The following is a 7,012-nucleotide window of genomic DNA, read 5'->3' as shown; positions in this document are numbered from 1 at the left end:
AGACCCAGACTAAAACCGAAATCCAAACTCAAACCCAATTTAAATCCAGACCCAGACCCAACCCAAAACCTAAATCCAAACCTAATTCAAATCCAGACCCAGATCAAAACCCAAATCCAAACCCAACCCACATCCAAACCCAGACTAAAATCCAAACCCAATCTAGACCCAGACCCAACCCAAATCCAAACCCAGATTAAACCCCAAATCCAGACCCAAACCCAACCCAAATCCAGACCCAAGTTCAAATCTAAACCCAAACCCAGACCCCACCCTCCCCAAGGCTTTGTGGGGGCTCAGGGTGTGGGGAGGGTGTGGCAGAAGAGGGAGCTGGGGGTGGGGAGGAACAAAAAGCAGCGAGGAGGAGCTGGGAGGGGAGGAGCTGGGGGGCAGGGGGGGGTCAGAAGCCCAACCACAACCTCGAGAAGCGACTGCAGAAATCTCCACTTACAAAATCCACACTTTGGAGGTTTGCTTTGTTTTGTGAGTTTTTGTTTGTTTTTTTTTGCATATCCCAAAACGTAGCCAAGTGCCAGGCGGGGGGGATGGGGGGGGGAAGAGTATGAGGGGAGGTCTTAGGTGGATCAGCGCCCCCCACCCCCTCCCTCGCCAACCCCAAAACTTTGCTCCGGATCCTTCCCGGAGGGTAGGGCTTGAGGAGCTGCCTGGGGGTAGCACTGGCTAAGAAACAGCAGAAGAAATGGGAAAGTAATGAAAAGTAAGAAATCAGCCCCAAAAACAAAGGGGGAGGAAGGGGGGGGGGGGAGGAGAAAGGAGCAAGACACGACCCCCCCCCCCTCCCCCCCCCCCCCCCCAGCCCCCCCTTCCCCCCCTGGTTCCACCCTAACATTCCAGCTGCTGGAGGGGAGGTCGCTTAACGCTCTTGGGTTGCATAATCGACACTTTTTGGGTGAATATTTGGATGTTTTGGTGAATGACATTTTGGTGGTGAAAATTCCATTTGGGGGGGGGAGGGGGAGGGAAGGGGGGGTTTGGTTAATATTCGACTTTTTGGGTTGAATGTTTGACTTTTTGGTCGAAAATTCAACTCTTTTTTTTTTGGCCTTGTTGAATATCCAACTCTCAGCTGAACATCCGAATTTGCTACCCGATAGTTGACCTTTTGGGGGGCCTGGAAATTCGACTTTTTGTATGTTGAGCATCCAACTTTTGGGTCGAATATTCGACTTTTGGGTCGAGTATTCGACTTTTGGGTTGAATATTCGACTTTTGGGTTGATTATTCGGCTTTTGGGTGAACCAATCCACTTTTTGTCGGGGCTGAATATTCAACTTTTGGATTGAGCAGTTGACTTTTGCATCAAACATTCAACTTTTGGGGGCAAATATTCAACTTCTTGACAAACATTCAGCTTTGTTGCCTTAAACATTTGACCTTTTTTGGTTGAATATTTGACCTTTTTTTGGTTGAATCTTTGACCTTTTTCTGGTTGAATCTTTGACCTTTTTGACTCTTTGACTTAGTTTGATTGAATCTTTGACTTAATTTGATTGAATATTTGACTTTTTGGGGGCTGAATATTCCACCTTTTTTTGCTTGCATGTTTGACTTCTTTGTTGGATCTTCCACTTTTTTACTGAGCATCCAACTTCTTTTGTTGAATATTCCTTTTTGGGTTGAATAGTCAATTTTTTGGGGTTGAACAGTCAATTTTTTTGGGGCTGAACATTCAACTTTTTAGTTGGATATTCAACTTTTTTGTTGGACATTCAACTTTTCTGTTGGATATTCAACTTTTTTTTGGTTGGATATTCAACTTCCTTCTTGACTCTTTGATTTTTTTCATCGACTACTTTGACCCTTTTTTGGGGTCAAACCTTTGCTTTTCGAGTCAAATCTTTGACGTTTTTGGTCAAGCCTTTTCCTTCTCTTTGCCAAACTTTTGCCCTTTTGCTCCAATCTTTGCCAATTTCGTTGCGTCTTTGCCTTTTTACTTTGCCAAATCTTTATCACTTTTTGCTCAATCTTTGCCTTTTTGTCAAATCTTTGCCATTTTTTATCCAATCTTTGCTTTTTTTGGGCAAATCTTTATCACTTTTTATCCAATCTTTGCTTTTTTTTGGTAAAATCTTTGCCATTTTTGTCCAATCTTTGCTATTTTTGGTCCAATCTTTGCCAGTTATGTCCAATCTTTGCCATTTGTGTCCAATCTTTGCCATTTGTGTCCAATCTTTGCCATTTTTGAGTCAAATCTTTGCCATTTTTATCCAATCTTTGCTCAAATCTTTGCCATTTTCGTCAAACATTTGCTTTGCCTTTCTCAAATCTTTGCCACTTTTCTCCAACCTTGACCGATCCTTTTGCCTTTTTGCTGCCAATCTTAGCCCATTTTGTGGCAAACTTCGCCAATTTTCTGCCCAATCTTAGCCCTTTTTGTGCCAAACTTCGCCAATTTAGTGCCAATCTTAGCCCATTTTGTGCCAATCTTAGCCCATTGCCAATCTTAGCCCATTTTGTGCCAATCTTTCCTTTTGGTGCCAATCTTTGCCATTATTTTCCCCCTCAACCTTTGCCTTTTCTCTCTTTGCCAATTCAGGGATATTTTGGGGGTCGAATATTGCCCTTTTCCACCCCCCCTGCCCCCGCTGCCTGCTTGCGGGGTGGGAGGGTTAGGGGGTGGGAGGGTTAGGGGGTGGGGGGAGGGCGTCGGGGCCGCGCCACAGAACCTCAGTAGCCTCCTTCCTGCCTCCAGACACCTTGCAGCCATTCTCACCCCCTCGACTCGAGCCTGGCTCCTGCCTGCGGGTCGTAGGTCTGTTTGGGTTCTCTTTTTATTAGGGTTTTTTTTTTGTGTGGTTTTTGTGTTTTTTTTCTCTTTAAATATATCTCTAGATCTCTATTTATACACCTTTCTCTTACAAAAATAAATTTAGGCTCTGTCTCTCTCTTTTTTTTTCTTTTATTTTTGTTTTTCCTTTTTTTTTTTGTTTTTCTCTCCCCTCCTTTTAATGCTTTTTTTTTTTTTTCCTTTTTTTTTGTCCTTTTTTTTGTGTTGTTTTTTCCCCTCTCCCCGTCGAAGTTGGTTTCGAACTCTGTAAACATTGCTGCTTTTATTTTATTTTTTTTTAAAGTTTTATTTATTTATTTTTAAATCTTTTTTTTTTGTTTTGTTTTGTTTTTTTTGTCTCCTTAAATTAAGATAAAGTGAGCTCAAAGTACCCGTTCCATCGCAAAGTGCTAAGACTTCTTTGTTTTCTTGTCTTTATTTACCTCTTTTTTTTTGTCGTTTCTGTTGTTTTTTTTTTTTGTAATTTTATAGAGATTTTTTATTGCTTTTTTCTTTTTTTTCCTTTTCTCTGCGTTAAATAAACATCCAGCTCTTCCCCTCCCCCGCTGCCCCAACCCCCACCACTCAACCCCACCCGCCCCCCACCCCCTCAGCACGCATCGCTCGCTCGCGCTCGCTCGCTCTCTCTCTCTCTCTCCAAAGTACATTCGGCCATACCTGCTCTTGCTTTGAGAGTTAAAAACTAAACAGAACGAGGGGGGAAAAAGGAAGAAAAAAAAAAAAAAAGGGAAAAAAAAGAAAGGGAAAAAAGAGTAAAAATTAAAAGAGACAAACGAAAGAAAAAAAGAAAAAATCTAAAGGAAAAAAATAAATGAAAAAATGAAAACGTTGAAACAATAAAAGAAAAAATGAGCAAAATGAAAATTAAAAGTAAAATAAAAAAATTAAAACAAATCGGAAATTAAAATTAAAATAAAAAATTTAAAAGAAAAAGAAAAATTAAAATAAAAAATTTAAAACAAGGAAAATGAAAATTAAAATAAAAAAAATTAAAGAAAACAAAAGAAAAATGAAAATTAAAATAAAAAATTTAAAACAAAAGGAAAATGAAAATTAAAATAAAAAATTTAAAAGAAAACAAAACGAAAATTAAAGTTAAAGTAAAAAATTTAAAAGAAAACAAAATTAAAATTAAAAAATTAAAAGAAAACAATGAAAAGAAATATTTTTTAAAATTAAGAAGAAATTAAAAGAAAAATAAACCAAGGAAAATTAAATATAAAATAAAAGAAAAATAAAACAAAATTTAAAAGTAAATATAAAAAAAAAGAAAAATAATCCAAAATAAATGTAAATATAAAAAATTAAAATAAAAAAGAAATTAAAACTAAACAATTAAAAAATTAACATTAAAAAAGAAAGCAAGGAAAATAAATATTAAAAAAATTAAAAATAGAAGGAAAATAAACCAAGGAAAATTAAATCTAAAATAAAATTAAAAAATCAAACCATATTAAAAAGTAAACAGAAAAAAATAAAGGAAAATAAAACAAAATAAAAGGTAAATATCATAATTAAAAGAAAAAATAAATTACAAGTAAAAAGAAAATAAAAAGTAAAACAAAATAAAAATTTAAAAAACAAAATGGAAAAGTAAATATAAACATTAAAAGAAAAAAGAAAAGAAAAATAAAACAAAGTAAAAAGTAAATATAAAAGTTAAAATAAAAAAGAAAAAAGTAAATATAAAAATAAAATAAATATATAAAAAATCAAACAAAAAATATAAAAAAATAAAAGAAAAAATAAATTTAAAGAAAAAATCAAACAAAAGTGAATATAAAAAAATTAAAAAAGGAAATTATAAAGAAAAGGAAAAATAAAAGGAAAAAAAAAAAAACAATAAAAGAAAAAATAAATGAGAAAGTAAAAAAATAAAAGAAAAAATGAAAGGAAAAAAGAAAAGCAACTAAAATTGCAACATTACAAAAATTTCCCCCCCCAAACATTTAAAATAATTTAAACAAAGGAAAAGTTTAGACCAAACAAACAACAAACCCAAAAAAAAAAAAAAAAAAAAGAAACCAAAAGGGAAAGGAAGAAAAAAAAAGACCTCTAAAAAGTGCTTTTTTTTGTTTTTTCTTTCTTTCAAAATAAAAGGGCTTTAAAATAGGCTTTTGTCTTTTTTTTTTTTTCTTTTTTTTCTATTTTTTTTTTTCAGTTAAAAATGTGCATTTAGAAAACAGGTGACCAGCTGAAAGGTGCCTTTGCTCCTCCTCCTCCTCCTCGCTAACCCCCAGGGTTATTTACCCGCCTCTAGCGCCGTATAGAATCTATAGACATCAGATACAGTTACCCAAAAATAGATATAAGAGATTTGGGGGGGGGGGGGGGGGGGGGTCCGGGGGGGGAAGGGAATCTGGGGACACAGCAGCTCCTCCCCCCCCCTCCCCAACCCCCCCATCACCACCCAAAGGCTTCCTCTGCCCCTTTAAGGGAGACCTCAAAGAACCTTTAGCCAAAGGAATTTGCCCTTTCCAGGTGGGTTTTGGTCTGGGGGGGGTGGGGATGCCGCAGCGCTGGCCCCAGTGCCTAAATAGACTGGGGGGGGAGGGGGGGGGTTGGTACCCCCTTTCCCCACCTCCTCTTCACCCCCTGCCCCTAATTGTGCTGGGGCAGTGTGGGGAGGGTGGTCCCAGCCGCGTTCCCGGGGGTAAGTTGGGTACCTTGAGGTGGGGACACTGGGACAGACACTGCCTTCACCCCACTGATGGTGGCACCAGCCTCAGGTGGCCCCAGCTCTGCATGTCCCCAGCTCTGCATGGCCTCAGGCCTGGGTGTCCCCAGCTCCTGGGGACCCTGACTCTGGGTCTTCCCAAGCCTGCGTGTCCCAAAGTCCTCTGGGTGGCTCTGGCTCTGGGCGTCCCCCAGCTCTGAGTGTCCCCAAATCTGGGTTTCCTCAGCTCTGAGTGTTCCCCGTCCTGGGTATCCCCAGATCTGGGTGTCCCCAGTCCTGGGTATCCCCAGATCTGAGTGTCCCCACATGTGGGTGTCCCAAGTCCTGGGTATCCCCAAGCCTGGGTGTCCCCAGCTCTGGGTGCCCCCATCCCTGAGTGTCCCCAGCTCCGGCTGCCCAAGCCCTGCTGCCCCCAGCCCGCTGCTCCTCTCGCTCTGCTTTCAGGCAGTTTTGGGCCATTCTCTACCCCGAGCTGCCCTTGGCCTCTTTCTGCCACACTGGGCTTTGCTCAGGGAAGCGGGGAGGGGGGGACTGCTGGGCAGGACCCTGCCCCTCACCCCAAAACTCCACCCTGGTCTCCCTGGACAGGGCCACGTCCACGCTGGGACCAGAGCAGCTCAGGCTCCCCCGAACAACAGATTCTGGGGTGGGAAGGGGTAGGGACTGGCCCCACTCCTGCACCCCTCCCCACCCCACCTGCCCTGTCCCAGCCCTTCCAGCTCCTCTCCCCCCTCCCCAACCCCTTTTATTGATTTCTTTTTTAACTCTATTTTTTTCTCCTTAAATAGACCTCTCTCTGCCATAAGATTTGTGTTCTGCTTTTTTTCCCTCTCTGTTTTAACGTGTGTTCAGCCACAAAATAAAGCTTTGGATTTACATGGAAGCTCTTTTCCATGCCACAGAGCCACTTTGCCATCCTCCCCCACCCCTCCCACCACATTTCCCCCCCTCTCCCCCTCTCCCCTATTTTTTTTGTGTGTGTGTGTGTGTGCTTCCTTTCCAGGACTTAAAAAAACAACAACAAAACCAAACCCAACCACCCCAACCCCAAAACTAAAAACCAACCAAAAGGTTCCTTGGCTGCTGCAAGGGAGGAGGGGGAGGGAGAGAAGGCCTTAGGGATGAGTGTGGGGAAGGGAGGGGTTGGGGAGGGGGGTGGGGGGAGCCCTGCTGATGAGGGGAGAGGATTGGAAACATCATATATATATATATTTATATATATATCATTAAATTCTCTTCTTCTTTTTTCTTCTTCTTCTTTTTTTTGTCAATTTTTTTTTTCTGTGTTTTTTTAATGTTTTTTCTGGGTTTTTTTTGCTTTTTCTTAAAAAAAAAAAAAGGGGGGGGGGGGAAAGAGGGGAAAAAAGAAAAAACCCAAACAAAACTCCAAAGAGAATAAAATAAATCTCCAAAGAGAGAGAGAGAGAGAGAGGGGGAAAAAAAAAATCACCAAAGAGGAAACAAAACAAAAGAGAAAAATAAACACAACCCCCCCCCAAAAAAAAAAAAGCAAATTTTGGGAGGGG

Source organism: Melanerpes formicivorus, unplaced genomic scaffold, assembly GCF_026170545.1.
Source record: "Melanerpes formicivorus ecotype bairdi unplaced genomic scaffold, bMelFor1.0.p_v2 SCAF_83, whole genome shotgun sequence".
Classification (NCBI taxonomy): Eukaryota; Metazoa; Chordata; class Aves; order Piciformes; family Picidae; genus Melanerpes; species Melanerpes formicivorus.
The sequence above is the reverse complement of the archived record's forward strand: the minus strand, read 5'-3'. Positions refer to the sequence as shown.